The 21,428-nt window shown below is 40.9% G+C and overlaps 1 protein-coding gene across 1 annotated transcript in view; it reads right to left on the bottom strand.

Annotated features, from left to right (window-relative positions):
- The window catches only part of TLN2 (talin 2), a 177,238-nt gene extending 156,039 nt beyond the window's left edge, over nucleotides 1–21,199 (bottom strand). The window contains exon 1 of the mRNA XM_035553894.2: nucleotides 21,056–21,199. The gene's annotated coding sequence lies outside the window, so the exon portion shown is untranslated. The remainder of the gene's footprint in view (nucleotides 1–21,055) is intronic.
- Nucleotides 21,200–21,428: the final 229 nt, after the last annotated feature.

Genomic DNA, 21,428 nt, shown 5'->3' with positions numbered 1-21,428 from the left:
TTGTGCAAGGCAACTGGAATGCATCAGCATAAAGGTCTTCAACTATTAGCGGCTTCACATTTACAAGATACAAGTTTGTCAGTAAGTTGTCAAAGCTGAAGAGTTAATGCATTAACTGTTCTCCACCTTAAAAAAAGTGCTGGATATACCACAAACATATTTACTAGCAGCTTGAAACAGATGCTTTCAGTCTACTTGAGTGTCAGATAATTGTTCACATATTAACGAGCATGTTGAGACCAGCAACTTTGATTGCACTGCAAAGAATCAGAACAGCATTAAAACCGAAAAGGTTCCACTGTTAACACCCTCCTCCCTCCCCCCCAACCAATCTTATTGTAAAACCTGTATATGCAAAGGTTTTAGCCTTGTTTCCACAGACCATTTCAAAATTCCCAGTAAGGCTTCCCTAAGGAATTTGTTGTTTTGCAGCAAAAAGTAGATTTGAAAAAGATTATACTTCAGATCTGAGACAAGCACTTTCTGTAAGCATGAAAGGCATCTCACTGCAGTACTTCAAGTGACAAGAAGTGATTGCTTCTATTAACACCAGCTCCATATACCAGACATTTGCAAGGAAAATTCTTACATATATGGTCTGGAGAATCAACTGCATCAATTTTTACGGTAGTGTCACATTCAAATACATTTAACCAAAGGTGAAATAATGACTTAAGCTTTTCTTATTTTCCCCATACAAAATATATGGGTTCAGGGTTTCTTTACCAAGCTATTCTGTACTCAGTTGGATTATTTTCCTTTATTTAAGGAAAAGTGTTAGAACAAATAAGCTGAAAGTAGGGCAGAGATCACCAACAGAGATGGGAGAAGAGCAGTAAGATGACCAACACAACAGTTCATTTCTGTAAATAATATTTGTACTCAGTACTACAAAAAAGCTAACCCATCATGCTCTTGAGCTAACAATATCAGCAGCACCAACTCTTCTCCAATTCCACGGTTTTGAATTACAGCTCATCTAAAATTTAGCTCTATGAATGCAAAAAACACTTAGAATGTTTGAAGAACAGCAGCTTTGCTGTCCAACTTGTAGAAGCTAACCTCTGCTGTAACCTTATGGCTTAAAAAGCCATAAAACCCCTAGGCACCCAAACCACTATCCTTTACCTTTCAGACACTTGCTCTCTTCTTCAGTCACAGAATCACGGAATGGCTGAGGTTGGAAAGGACCTCTAGATGTCATCTAGCCCAACTCCCCTGCTCAAGCAGGGTCACCTTCAGCAGGTTGCACAGGATCACATCCAAATGGGTTTTGAATATCTCCAGAGAAGGAGACAACACAACCTGTCCGGGCAACCTCTGCCAGTACTTGGGCACCCTCACAGTCAAGAAGTTTTTCTTCATGTTCAGATGGAACTTCCTGTGTTTCAGTTTGTGCCTGTTGCTTCTCGACCTAAGTGAGGCAAGAGAAGCTCCAGTATTTCTGTTCATGGCCACCACAGAGCAAACTCTCCCCTTCACCTCTAAAATCCATAACCCTTTCTTGGAAAGATGAAGAGCTATATGGGAGAGAGAAGAGAATTGGCTAAGGAGAACAGTGAAAAGAAGAGAGATTAGTTTCAGCAACTAACAGTTGGGAAGTAGCAAATTAAAGTAACAGTCATGACTTAATGGCAAACACCTGTTCACAGGGGGTGCACGTTAACAGAGAAGAGAGGTTGGCCTTAAGAGAGAATTTGGAGTGTCTTAAAATCTCTCTTAAAGACTAGATGGTTGATTTAAGTTTCTGTAATGCTTTTTGAAAACAAAAGCTGCTATTCAACCAAAAAAAAAACATCTTTAATATTTCAGCCATTTAACAGTTCAAGTCCAAAAGCTGTCTCTGTACATCCAAAAAAAGTTCATAACCACAAGACAAATTCATATCAAAGCAGTCTCATTTGTCTAGATTTTCCCCACATTCCAAGTGTTTAAACTTGATAACAACTCAGGTGAAGACGACTTCGGACTTTTCTCCTTCTTCTATCAGCAACCTGTGATAGGGTGAGGGAGGAATCCCTCTAGACAGAGATTTTCAGCCACGGAGTGGGAGAAGATCGAGGAACCAGAAGTACAGAAGTGTAATCATCCTACCCAAAACCCTGAACTAATTACTAGGACTTCTTACCTGTCACTGCCTGATACTGGTACCTGGTCCATCAAACAGCTCTGACCAAAAATACCTAACATTTTGAAATAAACTGCTCTGCTGCTTTTACAGCTTTACCAGTGGCTATAAAAACTGATCTCACATCTGGCACCATAACCCCCACCCCTCATTTAGAAAGTGACATTTCATCCTCACATTTCATCCTTTTTTGTCCATGTTCTAGATTTCTTGCTCAACATTGCCATCCACCTCACACTGCAGGTCTCTTGTTTACATTGTTCGCCTCTCCTCTCTCACACGGTCAAGTCCAAGCAACCTCTTTTCTCACTACACTCCTAAAACACAGATGCCTTACACACTGTAGTTGATATGTGGAGTTCCCACGATACGTGGGAAGCTAAGGAGGAAAGGGAACGCAAGGAACATGTAAAACTCCATTTTTGAGGTAACTATAAATAAGGGAGCAGCTTCTCCCTTATTAAACAATGCCACTGACTTCTGATACCTTACATTTCTGCCCTTAGGACAAAAAAAATTGTCCTGTCGCATAGTTCTGAAAAATGCATACAGCATTTCCACCTTCATTCACACACAAGAAACAGCTCTGTGAATGGAGTTGATTGCACAGATACCAACCAAATCAATGCCAAGCCTGAGCTACAGACCCTCCTGACTTCATCTGGGGAGCCTGGTAATGCTAGGAGAAGAAACAGAGGGAGAAACAAGTAGACATCAGATATCAAACCAACCTGGGTCTTTCACAGGGATATCTACAATGTCAGGCCACAGCTTTTGTAAATCCATTCTTCTACTGGACAGAGCAGAAGACACAGCAATTGCTTATTTGAGGTTAGCTATGTGTGCACACATACATATGCATCATGCCCACATGCATGAACAGGTAAGGGAAAATTGTAGGCACATCTCCTTTGACCTTAAGGATCAAGAACCGACGACATGGACTGTTCAACTCACTTTCAAGTCTACTTCCTTAGGGTTTTTCCACTATACTTTCAATTGTGCAGCTGGAGTTTCCCCACTAGTCCAGCCAGGGGACATAACTATTTTCAAACCATTGTTTGATACCTAACAAGCTTGTAAATTCTCCAAGCTCTAACCAACATATTGCAGATGCAGTACACAATTATAGAGCTACCTCTAGACCTATGCACCAGAACTGGTGCATAGAAGACAACAACCAACAATGACAATACTTCTGGGTTTCAGTCACTTAAAATTGAGTAGATATCAATTTAACTAAAGCAATAGCAAGATTTTAACAGCATGTTGCCTAGCAAGTTATAAAATAATGCCCACAGAGGTATTCAAAGCTAAAGTGCTGTAGGGTTTCTGGGCAGGTCTGTTCAGGTCCTAACAGAAGAGATTCTACAATTAGTCCTAATTTTTTTCAGTTCTCTAAGGAGTGATGTTACTGGTCAACCAGCTACCTGCATGAGGCATTAGTGATTCACAAAGATTGCATACAGCTGGAGTGAAGTCCAACAAACAGCAACATGTAAGATCCAGGGCTCCTGATAGCTGTAGCTTCTTCACTGAGAAACCTATTACTACAAATCATGTTTCACAAGCCACATACGCACAGTAACGCCTGTAGAGATACTGCCTGCCTCGTTGCCCTAAAAATAACTTTGCTTAGGAAAGCCATCAGGACATCATACATTATGCTATGTAGGCACTTCCAGTGCATACCCCCCCAGTTTTTACATTCAACAACTGAACTGCAGCCAAAAGCTAGGCTTACTGAGAACTCATCTGCTCGTAACTGTAACCATGCTCATTAACAAGACCTGAAAAACAAAAATTCTAGCTCTTGCCACGCTAACAAATAAGTTTACGTGTTGGAGTTTTTAAAGTTGTCTGCAACAGCTTAAGGATCCACAATATCAAGCCCTGATGAAAAATTACATTCCCTCAGTGGTACTCTCAAAATACCATGAAACTGAGTTCAACAGACTATTGAACATAACAGCATAGAAGGGACAAAAAAAAGATCAAGTTTTAAGCCAACTAAACATTCTATTAGCAAGCAGATTTCTCACCTGAAACTAAAATAAATGAAAAGTTAAGTAATGATTTTCACGAAGGGTTTTAAGTAGAAGAACAGGAAGTTACTTCCAGTGTATCTTTAGCGAAAAAGAAGATTCTGGCTAGTATTGCTGACAGTATGAAAACCTAGGAACAGTTCTGAGTGTAGAATCAATGACTGAGTACTGAAGCCAGCAGAAGGGAAGAGAAAACAATGATCACGTCTGAAGGACTGAGTTATTGACTGTTTCAGCAATCTTAGGTCCAGCATTTTGAATTAAAAGACATAGGTGACAAAGATCTAAGACGTGAAATTACAAAATGTCCAATCTCTAAGGGAGAATTACACTACAATGGGCACCCAAGGGACGGGGGTGGGGAAGCGGGCCACAAGCAAGAGATGCTGTGCAAAAACAATCGCTGCTCCTGACCTAGTTGTGTCAGTCATGGAGAGGCTGAATCAGACAAATCTGATTTTAGCTTGTCTGATGAGAGCAGAAGGATGGAGAAGCACTGACATGAGTCTATTTGCAGCTCACCTTTTTCAGACTAATTCTAATTTCTCCCACAGTTTTAGTACCTTGATTTGATAAATGGTATAAAACAAATACCTATGCCCAATCAGTTTCATTATCCCTTAAGTCAGACACCAAGCTAACACCATTTTCCCTTAAACAACTGAATCACATCATGCACAAAATAACGACACACCAACTCTACTTTATCATCCACCTGCCAGACACAGAACATTTTATGCAGCAGTGCAGCAATCAGGTGTTTTTCATTCAGTCCACTAGAAATCACTGACTTAGGACTCTTGCTGTCCCAGTGGTATTACTTTCAAGATCAAGGATCTAGATCAAGTATCAATCGTGTTTTAAGTAATCAGCTGCTTCCAACACACCAACACTTACTGCGTTGCAAAGTCAGAGATATAAGTAGTAAGATCTGAAGACAGCATACAAGGTAAATGCCAGCACCTACCTATATTTGGCCAAAGATACATTTTGGTAAGACAATTATCAACTAGCTAGCATTGCAATATTTGTAACTGAATGGTTGAGAACGCTTAGCAATAGTGATATTAAAATACCTGATTTAATAAGAGTGCGTTTTTATTAATGTTTTATATCACAGATAGTTTTGAAGATTTTTTTTTTAATGTTAAAGAAAGAACACACACCAAAACATTGCTAAGTTCCTTCATCATTTATTCCAAGGACTTAGCTTCCATAACAGCTGCAGTACAAGAACCATAGCCACGTAAGGGAAAGCAATATAAACAAAAAGTTTTTTCCTTTCTATCATCCATTCAAGATTTATTTTCTTCAAATTTCAGGCATAGCAGATCAATGCGTGAAATACGCAAAGTAGCATGTAGCTATGAATATCAAAAGAATCGTTTTGACAAGTCTCCTGTTACCTAGTTTTTTATCCTGTCCCAGGCAAAAACAAACAAACAACAACAACAAAAAAAACACTTATCACAGTGACTTTACCAGCTCAAGACCCAAAGTGCATTGTTTTTGGAGTACAGCTGAATTTGTTGCAACTTGTTGAGGGCTCAAAGTCACAGCGCACTGTAAGGTACAGTTTGAACAGAAAAAGGAAGCCATGAATGGGGCATGAGCAGCAGGGGAATCCCCTTCTTTCTCACTGCTATTTATAAATGAAGGCAAGTAAGGTCATTTCCAAATTAACACTCAATTCTCTAAGCTACTTCTGCTGAGAAGGGAGAAATAAACAAAAGGCACAAGTATTTCAAACAAAATACTCTAAAGCAGCAATTGGAAAACTTCATAAACTGGCAAGACAAACTACACTGACCATCTCTACAACAAACCAGTAACAAAGTCAGCAGCTATTGTTCTGTGTGTCATTTCTTTTAATGCCAAATGCAATGAACTCTGAAGTAGCTGGCATTGAAATGTGGAGTAAGGAAGCACAACTAACACTAGTTTCCTTATCAGCTGTAGGAATAGATTTTGCATTACTTTGGCTTATATGAAAATTTTGTTTGGCTGCAAGTATCCTTTAGAAAGCAAACTTCAATAAACGGAAACATTCTTTCAAAGGGAGTCTCCAGCTTCTAGTCCGGCTTCAAAAAAGTGGGTAACATTAGTTATATCTGTTTCCCCACAAAAATAATAAAAAAAATCAAAGCACACTGTTGATCATGACTTCTGTCCTAATGTCAAATTAATTAACACTAATTCAAATTATGAACGTAAGAATGTTTTGAATTTTGAAGAGTTAGGAGGGGATTTTATTTGCTAGGCACATCGGAAGTCAAACAAGTCTTCTGTCAACTCATTGCCCAAATGTTTCTCTGCCCTAACTACATCAAGAAGCTAAGTGTTGTACTATAGTTCATTTATGTTATTAATTTCTGGATGTTTCTTAATTCTTTCTAATTTTAATTCTAAATTCTTAATTTCTAATGTTATTAATTTCTGGAAAAAGTGAATGGCAGTGAGCACTGTAGCTACTCCTGTCAGGAGGCTGGTTTGTAGATGCTCAAGTGAATGAACATCAGCTTGCTGCTCTGTTGGAATCACCACAAATTCTTTGCCAGCACAAGAACCAGCACAGAACCTGCATTTTCTTTGCTTACCTGAAGGAAGAAACAGGCTTTAGAACCATGTTTACTACAGAGCTTAGCACAGAACAGTGATCAGAGTTCTGCATGAAAAGTTTCATGTCTTCTGATAAGGCAGCTATTACAACCTGGTACCAACAGCAAACCCTTTACCTACTCTTGAAAGGAAACAAAAAGACTTCCAGAGAAAAGCATACATGAAATTATACTAAGTGCTGGTGAGATTTACTTTAAAACATAACTTATGGAGTAGAATCCAGTTTTTAATGGACCTTGAAGATTTACACTGGTTCAATCAACAACCTTACATGATCTAAGTATATCAAAAAAATCGTATTTGAGAAAGAGATGAGAAGTCAGTCACTCATGTAACACAAACATCCCCAGCTTCACTCTATGTCCTGTGTGCACTGCCACACAGGATTTAAGACTCCACAGCAAAGTTAGGTTCCTCACTGGATAGGAAGTCTAAGCTCTACCCCCTTAATGTAAGATTTGAACCTTTTAGAATTGTTGCTATCAATACCTGCTAATCCATGAATAAGTTCCCCATCTTCACACAGAACATAATGAACTGAGAAGAAAGTGGAATTAATGACAACTGTTCCATCTGGATGGTGCATCTCTGTGCTGCTGGAACAACTTGGTAATGAGCTCTTCTTACCAGGATTTGGAACTAAGTATTTCTTGTAAACCACACCCAACATGAAAAAGCAAGGCTTGTTTTTAGTATTAACACCAAGCAATTGAAATATATACTCCCTATTTAGAGTAGCAAAAGGAGAATCAGAGCAGAGCAGCTATCTGTCCTGTGATCTGCCAACCATCAAAGAAAACAGCTTTTTACAGAGGCCAAGTGCTCTATCCCTCATAACTGGGCACTGAATTTGTGAGGGTTTGTTGTTGTTGTTTTTGTTTGTTTGCTTCTTTCAGTTTTTGTTTTTTTTTAGATGGCATTCATCTGAAGTCTTGAAACACCTAATTAAAGAGACAAAATTACTGAAGTTGAGGTATAATAGGATTTGCTCTTCTCAAAATAGGAAAATAGGACAGTAACTGCAGCAGTGCTTGCAGGCGTTCATTTTCCACGGAATGACACCTTTATTTTCACAGGCTGCACTCCAGTATGCAGCTACTAAATATTTTGGGAATGTTTACCATATCAACAATTGGGGAGGGTGGAAGGAGGGCAAGAAAATAAAGGAAAAACACATACATATTTGCCCTAAAAGTTAAAGCTTCACAAATAAGAAAAAACAGGTATTTAAGAAACAAAAGTTAAACACCAAAATCCAAGAAATGTATTTTTGAGTTTTGAGATAAGTAGTAACAAAGGCTAACAGACTTTCATCTTCAGTATACATGATACAGTTACAGTGCACCACAAAATGGGCTGCTCATATTCCAGGTACAAGTCAAAATTAACAAAATCTTCAAGTTTCCTCTTTTTTGCCACTAAAAATGAGCAAGAAAATTAAAAGCACACACATAACAGCTCATCTTAACTAAGTTTAACAGAATTTGCAACAGATAAAATCCTAAACAACACACAAGTAGAGAGCATGCCAGATGCTAAAAGCCTCCTTCCAAGTTCTTCAGTCAAAGTGATATTAACGCTCAGGAAGCTGGAAGAAACTATAATAAAAGTTACACATCACTGCAAGATGAGGTCAATTATATCCTCTTGAATACGAAGGAATATACTCCCAGGTAAAATGGGTACAACACACTTTTAATCTTTCCCAAATTGCTAGCTATCTCAAGACAAAATATCATTAGGTATACAACCTAGCTCAGTATCATTAGGTTTGTTTTTCAATATTCATTGTGATAGATAGCAATTCACCCATCAAGGTTAAAAGCTGCACTTTCATTATCAAAAAATAGCTAAATTTGTCATGTACAGCACCATCAGTAACAAGTTATTGAACAAGTGTTGTCAGAAGTGGTTTTCAGATTATTAGGCCAGTACCTTGTATATCCGAGCCTATAGTAAAATGTGCTTCAGATGTTCTTAACCTAAAACACCAGTGTTAAATGTAATAGTCTTGTTCACCTATACAGTCTTCGTTTTATCCTGCTAACAACTAGTTTCATAAAAATGTTGCTACATTTGAATTATACTTTTGGTAATTCCTATCCAGTGATACCATGAACACAACTGGATTCTGAATGTCAGCTGTACAGGAAACAAAATCCCTACTACAGTAATGTTAGGAATGGCATCTGTTGAATACACTTAAAGTAACATTTATCATTAGCCAAACCTGATGGGGCACATCTGGAAACTGTTTGCTTTTTTTTTTTTTTTTTAATTTACTTATGCAATAATTTGAAAATATTAAGTTTCCTGAGAAAGTACATACTTTTGTGATTAAGAGAAGACTTTTAAAATGAACACTGATGTGCATAATCTACTCTCCGGGCTTCTCTCATATCATCAGAACACAGCAATTCAGACTTGTCATCATGTTCACAGAGTATATGAAAGGTTACTGGAGAAGGGGATATGAAAGATGGGGTGGGGGATACAAGTTTAATAAAGCCTCAAACTCAAGCCATTGGTCAAAATATGCCTGCACAGTCAGTATTTCAGATTACTCTTACAAATCCAAGCCTGACATTTGGGCTTAGGAACTCCATTTGCTATGACAATTTCTTTCCCCTCACCCTTTACAGAGGTCTCTGACTTCACCTTTGACAAAGCAAACACATGCCTATAATGTTTCTGAGAAGGGCAAAATTCTGATCCTTCAGCCAATACCTATACATACAAAGCAACAAAAAGAATTGGTCCCCTTAAGAGTCTCAACTTGAACTGTGCTAAGTTGAGGACTTTGACTGTAGCATGTATAACCACATCAGTCCTGCCCACACGGCTACGCAGCTCTGATCCCCAGAAGTGCCCTGGAATCCACAGATGGGCTACGTGCAAAAAGAATGAAGTATCGAGTGACTGGAGAATTTGGCCTTAAACTACCAAGCTCACTTTTCCCAGAGAGAGAGAGAGAGAGAGAGAGAGAGAGAGAGAGAGAGAGAGAGTGAGAGAGAATGCAGAAACAAAAAATAGATGCCAGTAATTCATTGATAGAGGGTGCGACGGTTCTGTGTACTTACAGGTACACAGATTTCCGTTGTATTTCAAAGACTTCAACTGCTTCCATGGATAACAGAAAAACTGCATTCGATAGAAGAGAACATCATAAGTATATGTGACAGAAAACACAACTTGACCACCTCATCAACAATCTGCATTGTCTTTAAGCATAGTAACAGTCATATGACAAGGGTAGCCCTACCTTCTCAAAATACAATCAAAAAGCTTTCTTTACTTGAATGCTACTGCAGTCCTTCCTACAAATATCAAGTGTAAACCAGTTTTGCAGTGTATATGCAGTCTTCCACATTACCCAGAGATGCACTTTTCCAAGCTGTAAACCTAAATCCTTACATCCTAGACGTAACCTAGGGCCCTAGCAAGTTAAAAAACATTTTTCTTAGTGTTCAGGATCCTGTAGTTGCTACTGAGTCCTGTCAACAATCTTCATTTTGCACTTCTATCTTGTGTGATTGTTAGCAACACCTTAATAAACAAACAGTAAGCACAAACACCATTGCACGGCTATTCCAGTAGGACTAGAACTTGGAACAACTCCATTCAATGAGAGATGGTATCAACACACTTCAAATGAAGTTAGAAGCATGGAAACCACTATCTACACTTTGTTTTATGTAACACTAAGTTGCTATGTATTTGAAACCATTAAACAGAAGACACAGCAGGACAACAGAACATACATGGAAAAATGAGATTCTTTTCCTCTTTTCCTGATTTGGGGATTTCAAAGCCGTGTTACTGGCAAATTCATTTTCTGCACTACCTGGTGAGCACTGCCTTTGGCCTATATATTTCTTCCAAACACCCAAGAAAGACTGCTTCTTTGTTTAGCTGCATGAGACATTAACTATTGCAAGACTTGCTGCTGAACAAGCCAAGAGACCACTTGAAACCACGAGCTGTCAATATAAGCAAACTTAAATTGTTATCTATTATACTCATACGCTGTAGCTCTTTGCAGACTTTTCCAGACCGTCTCAGAGCAGTATAACCATCAGCTTATTTCCTCCAGCACAAGAAAATCAGACTCCTCTAAAGCAAATGCATTTCAAATGCTTTAGTTCTTTACTCATCCCACTAGGAAGACACACCACTATATCATTCATTTGCAGTATAACATTCAGATGAGAGAACCTTAAGATCAAGGCTCTGCCAATTTTTATTATTAAACAATTAGATGGTTAAGCACACTGTCTTTGAACTCCACCCCCCTTGAGTGGAAACAGCAGTCACTATCTGCTCATGTATCGGACAGATAATTTCAAGTTTTCATAATATAGAAATCGTCTTTGACAGAACTTCTGTTATAATCAAAACCTTCCTAAGGGTATCCTCTTCACATAAAGGATTTTGCAGAAGAGGTGAGAACCTTTTCCCTTCTGTGTGCCAAAGAAAGCCTTCCAAAGTAGATGCAACTAAACAAGGAGAAACAAAGGCCTTAGTCTCCAGACATCTAACTGTGGATGGCTCCAGAAAGCTGGTTATATGTCCCCGGACACCACACACTTAACAGAGGCCAATGCTTATTGATTGTGTGCCCTTGATCCCCACTTCATTTCTTGAATAAAAATCAAAGCTGCAATGGAAACCAAGGGTTGCTGGAAATGCACATTTTTAGCTTTTGAAATTCTGCTCTGAATTCACTCCAATAACTATTAGTCAGGACTTGCATCTTCCACATGACACTACAGCTTTTTTTGATGAATACAAACAGATTCTTTGTTATAACCCCCTGAATTTCTAAAGTAAAGAACTAGCACCAGGTTACTGCAACACCATTCACATCTCACTTCCTTGTTCCCAAGACTTGCATTACCTAATCAAAGTATACTGAACAGTAACACAGGTTCACTTGTTGACATTCTTCCCCAAACCATATCACCTGAAGTTTTTTCTACAAATACTTCAGTCTGGCCCCATTTTGAAGAAAGAGTTGTTTTCATGCAAGTATTCCTTAACCCCCAAAGAACAAGAACCAAGAACGAGAAGTAAAGGCTAACCTCTGCCCTACTTGTTCCAGCTCCACTATCACACGTGCCCATTGTTTCCTTACCTAGTGGTCACTGACACACTCACAGTGCTCTGTCAACCAGCACTGTCCAAGTCTAGATCCAACCAGCTGCTTCCAAGAGTCATGCTTCTTAGACAAGCGTGGTTGTACAACTACTAGGTCTTTATTATCGTAGTACTCAGTAAGTACAGTTACGTACTACCTAATTGTGTAGTACAGAGTAACAAGCATTTTCCTATTGTGCATTGGAATATTCTGTAAGTATTGTCAGAAGAAAGCTTTTCTAATTCTAAGCCAGTTGGAGACATCTCAAATATGAATTGCTAGAATTTCCAACGGCAACTTCCCAACAAGTACAAATGTTTCAAGTATCTCTAAATTGACCAGGCAGAAAAAAAAACAATTGTCCTCTAATGAACACCAAGGAAGGTGGTTTTACCTGAAGGAAGGTAAACATCACTTGCATAACATGTCTCCAGCATCTTGACTCACCTGTCATGTGAAGCAGCACCCACAGCTGCTTCCTGCTATTCTTACCCATTCCAAATGAGGGAGAGAGGGATCCCAGAGAATAAATGTATAGGAAAAGGTCACAAATAAAATAAGGTAAACTGGGGACTCTCCTCTTAAAAAATAATTTAACTCTAAAAGGAAAAAAAAAGCCTGTAAGAAATACACGTAGGTACCACATACTCACTACATAGAAACAAGACTTTCTAGAAGTTAAGATGATTGCTTTCCCTATCTGATCATACTAGTGCAAAGACTACTTCACAGGTAGTAATGCAATTTTATTTTAAATAACAGAAGGTACAACTTGAGCAAGAAATTTTAAGCATAGAGTCAAGAAAATAAAAGATTAGTCAATACCAATTGCACTATACTGCCAATCTTCTGTCTTTACAAAGTTGTAACTACAGTTAAAAAAAACACCTGCCTCTCTTTTTTCTTTTATCCATGTATTTTCTGTCCTCATTCTACATTTTTCCTTTGGTTTTATCAGGTTCCTTGTAAACAACTGAAAAAGCAACTCCCTCCTTAATCTTCCCTTTTTACCGAAGGGACTGTTATCAGCAATCCCACCTTGCTTCTGCATCCTCTTCAGGGACTGAAGTTGTGTTTAATTCCTTACAACTCCCATGACAGCTACAAAAAGCTGAGCTGTACACGAAGAGATATACTTATTGGGTGGGTACCAAGACAGTATTGCCGCCTGATAGCAGATGTTTAGCAGGTACTTGAAACTTATCTTTAAGGGAAGCTCTGTAGCCTAAGGCAGGATGAAAACTACATTGTGTTGGCCAATAAACAAACTGAGTTAAGAATTACTGTCCCTTCTTAGAAGTCCTAGACAAAAGAAAAAAATACTTCAATTATTTAGGAATGTTTATTTCTAAAAGTTTATGTGACATGACCTGAGGCCACACTTCACAAAGGTGTGATCATTAGAATTTGTTTGCTAACACAACACACAGGGGTCACATTACCTAACACCCCATTTTAAGTACAAGAATGCAAGGCAAGGGAAGACAAGGAATTCTAACCAAGTGGTTTAGGGCCCTCTGTAGCTGTGATTTTGTTCATCTCATCTCGCTTGAAAAGTGTTGCTGTATGTTGCATGCAAAGATACCGTGGCAGATTTGTTTTTTTCGTTAAAAATCCATGTGCATCAACCAGCTGGATCAATGCACAGCTAGCAGTTTTTCTAATATGCAGCTATGCAAGAATACAGGATCCTGAACACCTCAGTTCAACACCTGAGCAAACAGACTTGAAATCCCCCTTCCACTCTGCTTTGATCATCAGTATTTGAACACAAGTACTTCAGTTTAACAATGACTACAACACTACTCACGGCTTCATCGGTGGCTTGTCAGTTGCCATGTAAGGAAATGGGTAATATATCACTTACACTAGAACTAGATCTCACAAAGTGAGGCAAAAAAAAAAAAAATAGGGTTTTGTTGTTCATGCGTAGCACACACAAAGCAAGAGGTAGCACCCAAAGCTGCAGACTAAAATGAAGTTTTGGAAGTTAAGAGCAAGCAAGTGATCTTACCCCACTGCAAGACCGTGAAAACCCAGAAACCCACACCGATGGGCTACAGCATGCCATCACCATCCCACCAGCAATTACAGAATTAAAAATACCTCATACGGTCAAGGCTTGTCAGACAATGAAGCATGGTAAACTGTACAAAGCAATGCTTTATCAAGACCAAACAACAAAGAGCTAAAGACAAAGTATTCATCAGACTAAGAGAACATGACTTGAACCTCCATGAACAAGTAAATGTAGATAATTTTTTTTATTAAAACAGGCACAAGTTACTAACAAACAGCACCCCCTGTTCCAGACTCTTCATAAAACCAAGTAATAATCTCTGGTTTGGAGCTGGGCTAACAGTACTCCTTGTAACAACCTCCTCTATATGAAGGAAAAAAAAAAAAAAACCTCAACCAAAGAGAACTCAGGTATCTGGTTAAATCAGGGTAGTTAGCACGCTTAGGTAGCGGACTACTCAAAGTGATTTAATACAGGTGTGCATGCACACACACACCGAGCGACTGCCAAACTTTGTGTTAAGATGACTCTTACAGAACTTCCCAAAGCAACTTCATAAAAAGTTGATAATTATATTAAGCACCAGATTCCCTAACACTAATGAACAGAGCAACTATTGCAGAAATGATTGGCTAGCATGGCCAGTATTAGGCCTGCCTGATTCCACGATGTCTGTCCCCAAGTGGTACAGCTGCTGAGTATTTGTCACCCAGGGTGGCCAGCAGCGTTCTTAACACAGCATTGGCCAGACACCACAGGATTTGCCATGAATTACCTACAAAGTAAAGCATGAAGACAGATAATACAATTCCAAATGCATGGTTACCATGTTCCCCACACACAAAAAAAAAAACACACCATAACACTATTAGGCACACTCAAAACCCTGCAACATGAAAACTTCCCAGGTTTTATCTGATTTGCACAGCTGGACTCATAAGCCATACTGTGCAACTACATGGTCAGCTACTAAACATAATTCTTTTCCTCGAGATCATCAAGTTTCATAGTATTGTTTTCCATGGTACTTTGGTACTTAAAGACTTGGTGTTAATGTGGGATGGTTTGTTGTGATCACTACCATGGGATCTCTCAAGCCTGGACCATTTTCTTTCAGGAACAGCTATGCATCTCCCCATAAGAGCTGCGTATCTGCTTCTTCTGGAACGAGGTGGCTGTCTTGGACAACACAACAGGGCAGTATAGAAAAGGAGGAAAAACTCAAGCAACCACATTCTCCAACTACCACAGTCAGTGCAATGGATACAGGTAGCATTACTAGGAAACTATTTTCTGCTCCTGGGAAGGGTTTGTTCTGTTTAGCCCCTGGCCTTTGTTTTCTCATCTCTCAAGGGACAAAATGTCGCTCACCCATATAGCACCTATGAATCCATTTGAACTGATCCCATACTTCACTACATCTTCTACATACAGTGGCCTTAGACAAGGCCCATCTAACTCATTGCAATCCCCTTTCTCTCCTCTTGGTGCCTGGGTTTGTGCTTTCCCTAATGCACAGTCTGGCCTGTCCTACCTCACTACACAAAATCCAGTTAATCATGCTTCCTTCACGGGTTTTTCTTCTATACATTCAGTTATGTTTCTCTTGGCTTCCTCAGCTGCTTTTAAGTCTGGTTAGCATCATGCTGCAGCTGAACATGCAATTAGGCAATTCACCTACAACCACACTGACCTGGGCCTTACCTACCACTGCAAAACCAGCCAATGATTTTTTTATTATTATTTTTAATTCAAAATATTAACATTTTCCAGGGTGGGTGCATATAAGACCTTGGGTTCTCCTCTGGGGACTGTACATCTTAAGCTAATGCACATAACATTCCCCAGGAGTGCTATAAACATCACAAGAAAATTATCTCATTTCCCACAGCCTTTGCTGTTTTAAAGTGAAGCTGGGCATTTCTCTCTCCCTCCCTGTAATAGTTCCTTCAGTGATATTCTGGCTCAGGAGGCCTGCCACTGTTTCTTTCTGCTTGACCCTGCAGTCCTGCTGTGCAGCACTGGCGATCACTCGATCCTTTCCCCAGGTAACTCAGATACCTCTTAACAACGGGAAATGTTTCCTTAAACCACGAACAAAAATTAAGACAAGAAAATTTGTGGCCAAAAATAGGAAGATTACAAGGAAACACAGAACTTGCAAGCTACAGGGAAATGTAGCATTCAAGTTCTGATTCCTGACCTCATTTATTCATATATCCATTTATAGGACCATCAATGAATTTCAATTCTGTCCTGTTATTTCAACGTTTTTATCACGTCTAAAGCACTGTGTTTTAGTTCTACACCACCATCACATTCCTACCACCATCCTTCCAAATAGATTACTATAGGTCTTTTCTTCAACACAGCTGAATTATCAATTCTTCCAGAAATTCATTCCCTGCCTTGGCTGCTTTCTTTCTCCTCTGTCTCTCCAGCAAGTACCACCTTGCTGTTTCCTGTTACACAGTACTTGGCATATTGAAATTGGACAGTCAAAGATAAGAGATACTTCCCATCAATGCCTTTAAGGCTAATTAATGTTTCCACTAATACACATTCAAGCCTGACTTTTACTACCAGTAAATTTTCAAGACTGTTTTATGCTTATGTATTTCATCTACATTTGAACTTTAAGTATCACATTCCAAAAAATAAAACAGCTTTCCCATTAGTACATACCACCTCTGTAAACTGACGACATTAAAAGCTAGATTCCAGGTAGCTTCAACAAAGGCAAATGAACAATATTACAGATATCAGCTACCAAGAAAAATAAGAGATCGTTAGACACAAATATACAAGCATACATGTGCTACGAAAATCCCTATGCAGCTCTGAAGGCCTTCCTAAACTGAAGACAATCCTATCGTTTAAGTTACCACCCCACTCAACACTGACACACTACAGTAACAAACACTTCTACCTCAGCTGATAGAAATGTAAATTGTTATTCAGCTTGAAAAACTGCATGTCCCATATAGTACCACTAATTCTTTAACACCCTAATTGTTATTTGCTGTGATTTAGAAGAGTGAAACCCTCCTGGCCTCTTCCTGTGTTAAATGTCACTTTTCTATGGAAATAAAATCTCAGTGTTACGAACACTGCCAGATAGAAAGACACAAGGTTCATTTACAATTCACTTCAGTTGCCACTTTCTTCCTGCTGCCCAAACACAGAAAGATGAGCTACCTACGGAGAATGCAAGTGAGGCAGTTTCGAGTGCCTGTCTGACCCACCTTGGCAGAAATTCAGTTGGTTGCTGCCAAGTAAAGGGACTACAAGTAAGAAGTCAACAGCGTAGTACTGTAAAGATATTTTAAGACAAGACTTATTATTGTATGGCCACCCTCATGTTGTGAAGTCAGTCAGTGTGTTCTCTGGCTTTATGAATATGCTTTGGCAAAAGAGCACTGGAGCTTTGAGAATTGAGGGGGTGGATCTCGGGGGATGGAATACCAACTTGCAGCTGGAAGTGGAAAACATCAAAATGTTATCACAATTGCTTTATGTATGCAGGCTAATTCAAACTCAATTCCAGTATAATCATGTGTGCACATAACACACCCAGGGAAATGATCCTCTGCCACTACCATGAAATGGGTTTTCAGCAGCATTAGCAGGTACAGAAATCAGCATTCACAGTTACAAGATTAACATCGAAACTAACCACAGGCTCATCACCAAGCCTCACTCAAAAGGCATCTGCCTATTGCATCCAGAGATAGAAGGCCACAGTTTTCTAACAACTGAGCAGGCCTAGAATTTCAGCATCGTGTGGTTCAGCCTTGCATTTACAGGTCTAAGTTGCTCAGGCTACTTGCAACACAAACGGACTTGGATTTTTATTTTTTTTTTGAAAACAAGCAGATTGTTTCATGACAAAAATAAAAATAAAAGGGCTTAAAAAGCGATGTGATGTCCATACTCCTAACAGTCTCATCCAGAGTTGTAAAGGCCTCAACTATTCTGCCTAACGGAAAAAAAAAAAGCTCTGCTGTTTTATTTGCATCATCTCTGCCACCACAAGTTCTTCAATTCAATTTACTTATTGTTCTTATTACCACCTGTGGTCAAAAGGAAAACTCACTAAGGAAAACCTAGCATTCCTCTTTGGGTACAAACAGATGAGACTACCTGAAACAACTTCCAACTACACACCAGCAACATGTGTTCCGGCTGACATACTGCAATGCAAAAGCAAACAAATGAAACCTAATATGCAAAATATTACACACTGAGACAGCCTCCCCCCCTGCTTTGCAACAACACCCAACCATTTTGTTTGGTCTTCTCAATTTGCATCAGCATTCTATTGTCTGCAGAAACATGTATAAACAGACTTGCCAAATCTTTAAAGGATTCATGAGTGGGGAAAAAAAAATGAATTTTGGAAAGCTGGATTCAGTGCTCTCACACATCTCTCCCCTTCTTAATTAAGATCCAGTGCAAACGCAGCATCTGGATGAGAACTTAGCAAGAAATTTAGTTTATTTAAAAAAAAATCAGGATGTCTACATATTTGGCAGTTGATTGAAAACCCCAGAGTTTAGAGAGGAGATGAGGATTACTTCAAACATTGTTTTTGGTATTTTAATGCTAACATTATGTATTGGAATGATGGTTCAGCAAGCAACATTGCCCACATCTCATCACAAACACACAGTATTGCTATTGCAGCAGCTATCGGACCCTAAAATGCCACAATAAGGAATGGAGGTGGATGTCTACTCATGTCTTGCTGTAATGACTAATTAAGTGCTGGCGTTTTTGGAAGCTGCCCAGACCTCACATTTGCACAGATTTGATAGATATATATTCTATAGGTAAGCATATGAAGTGACATAGTCCAACTATGAATGCTTCAGAACACCCTTGCTATGCTGGGTCAAGTCTTTCCAGACCAATATCAGATAAAGTAATTTTTTCCACAGCAAAAACCAAGTCATCATGAAGATTATGCAGTTCAAGCGATGCCACGGCCAGATACTTCTGTCAAGCCCACACCTCCCTCTCCAAAAATAAAAAAGAATTGAATAGACTGCAATACTGTTTTACACTAATCAGTTATATTTTTAAACTACAGATGCATTTCCTAATATAAGTAGAATTTGGTGATTAGATTAGTTGGCAGATCATGAAAGAAGTCTAAGAAAAACTGCGCAGAAAACCAAGCTCAGAGTTAAAGTACTTAATCCTTTGCAGTTCAAATGCAAATTCATGTTTCTCAGCATCTTCTACTCCTATCCAATCCATCACATACACACCCCTCAAAAAAACCTCTCGCCCTCTGAGGCACTACTACAGTGCAATGGCAACGTTTCAAATCAACTTAAATTAAGCTGTACCACATTCCATTACATGATATCATGCAACAGATGTTACTCTAAGAACACACAGGACAATTATTCAGAAGCGTTCAGGGCAAAGTGCTCTAATTTGGATGATAAAACAAATGGATATCCCACTAGAAATTGTTATACTCGTTATCAAGTTTTACACAAAGATTCAAAACTTAAATATTGACCAAGTTCGTCACGGCTAACCTGGAGACTTAGACTCACAACCAGAAACAAGAGCTCCTATTTAGGCTCAACAATTTTGCCGAAAACGGGAAAGGTGGAAGAAAATTCAGCTTAACCCTCTAGCTCTGCAGTACCAGTTAGCTAAATGAGCTGTTGTTAAACTCATATGAAACACACTTGCCAGAAGAGGCTTTTTCCTAGCTCTGTGGTAGCCTTCAATTTCAAGGAACTGCCTCAAATATTTCATATTTTGAAAGATAAAGCAAAAGTAGCAGTTCATACAACTTCAATCATCATCAACCTAGCTAACAGGTGTACCATCTGACCATTACCTCAAATAAACGTGAAAGTTTTTCACATATTACAATTTGTAAGGTATTCTTAACTAACACTGGAAGCTTTCGCCTATACTTAGAACATGTGGACATGCACATAAAAATAAATGTTGTGGTACATAAGCAAGAGCTATCTGGTAGATCTGTTGTTTGTTTGCTTTCTAATCATATGGGCATTTTCCATAGCTAATGGGCTCTCTCAACCATGCAGATCTGATGCTTTGAAGTACCACGCTTTCAAACCCAGAGTTGGCCTTCTGGCTTGAAATTTAACATGGCTCAAACTTGGCTCTAAAACACAGCTCTGTAAAATAAGCTTATAAAAGAGCTGGAGAAAAGCAGGCAGTTATTTAATCTGACAGAGCTTTTGAATCAATGAACATTCCCATGGTCTTTCCAGCTAGACACTGCAGCAGTGTTTTAACACAAAACCCAATGCAGAACCCAAATAAATCAAAGCTGCTGGTCAGCACAGCGGAAACTCCTCAGAAGATGAGCACGAAGACAGCAGAAGCCCCAGCTCCAGGACAGGCGCTCTGCCCAGACCATGGCGGGTTTCACCCCAAGGCATGAGCACATCCTGCACCCCGCAGCCACGGGGCAGGGTGGCACGGAAGAGGGTACCCAGGCACGTCGCGGGAGGCCAACCCGTGGTGCGAAAAGACGCTGCACCAGGAGACAGTCCAGCAGCACCGGGCCGGGCAGCCCGGGGCAAGGGACGGCCAGGGAGCAGCGGGGCTCACGGACCCCCTAGCCTCGCCCCGGGGGCGGCCCCACGGGAGCGGGCTGCGAGCCGCTTCTAAGCAGAGCCGTCCCGCGAGTCTGTGGGCAAGGGAGGCACACACACAGCTGCACGCACGGCACGACCGTCCTTGGGAGGTCGTCACTTCCAATGTGCTGCGAGGAGAAAGCTTTCTCCCCCACCCACCACCACCACCTCCTACCACCCGGCCGCAGCCCCGAGGGAGCCGCGGTTCCCCCACGCCCCGGCTCCGCTCCGGACCCAGGGCACGGGGCTGCGGCAGCGCAGCGCTGCCGGGACGCGGCATCTCGCCGGGCGGGCAGCGCTCCGCGGGGCTCCGTGCACGCAGCGCGGCTCGCACCCGCGGGACCGGCCGGCGGCAGCCGCCCCCCGCCCGCAGCGGGCTCGGAGCCTTCCCCTCCCGGCGGCTCGGCACGAAGCAGGCGCCCCTGCAGCGTGCACCGGCGGGGCAGGACGGGGGTCCCCGCGAGATCCTACCGGGAACGGCGTCGTAGCAGCGCTGCCGAGCACCCGAGCCCGCTGCTCTCCTCCTTCCTCCCCGTCCTTCCTTCCCCCCGCTCCTCCCGCTCCCGCTCTGCCGCCGCCCGCAGCTGCCGCCGCTGCGGACTCGAGGCGCAGACCCCCGGCGGGGAGGGCAGGAAGCGCGTCATCACTCCGGGACCGCATGGCCCGGCTCGGCCCGGACCGCAGCCCGGGCAGCCTGCCCTGCCGGCCGCCGGCCCCCGGGCCCTTACCTGAGCGCTCCGCAGCGGCCCTGCGGCACCCGCTGAGGCGATGTGGGTAGCGCCGCTGCCGCCCTGCCCGCCCACAGCCGCGCTTCCCGGCCGCTCCTGAGGGAGGAGGAGGAGGC

Source organism: Cygnus atratus, chromosome 11, assembly GCF_013377495.2.
Source record: "Cygnus atratus isolate AKBS03 ecotype Queensland, Australia chromosome 11, CAtr_DNAZoo_HiC_assembly, whole genome shotgun sequence".
Classification (NCBI taxonomy): Eukaryota; Metazoa; Chordata; class Aves; order Anseriformes; family Anatidae; genus Cygnus; species Cygnus atratus.
Note: the sequence above shows the minus strand (reverse complement) of the source record. Positions and strands in the feature narration are given on the sequence as shown.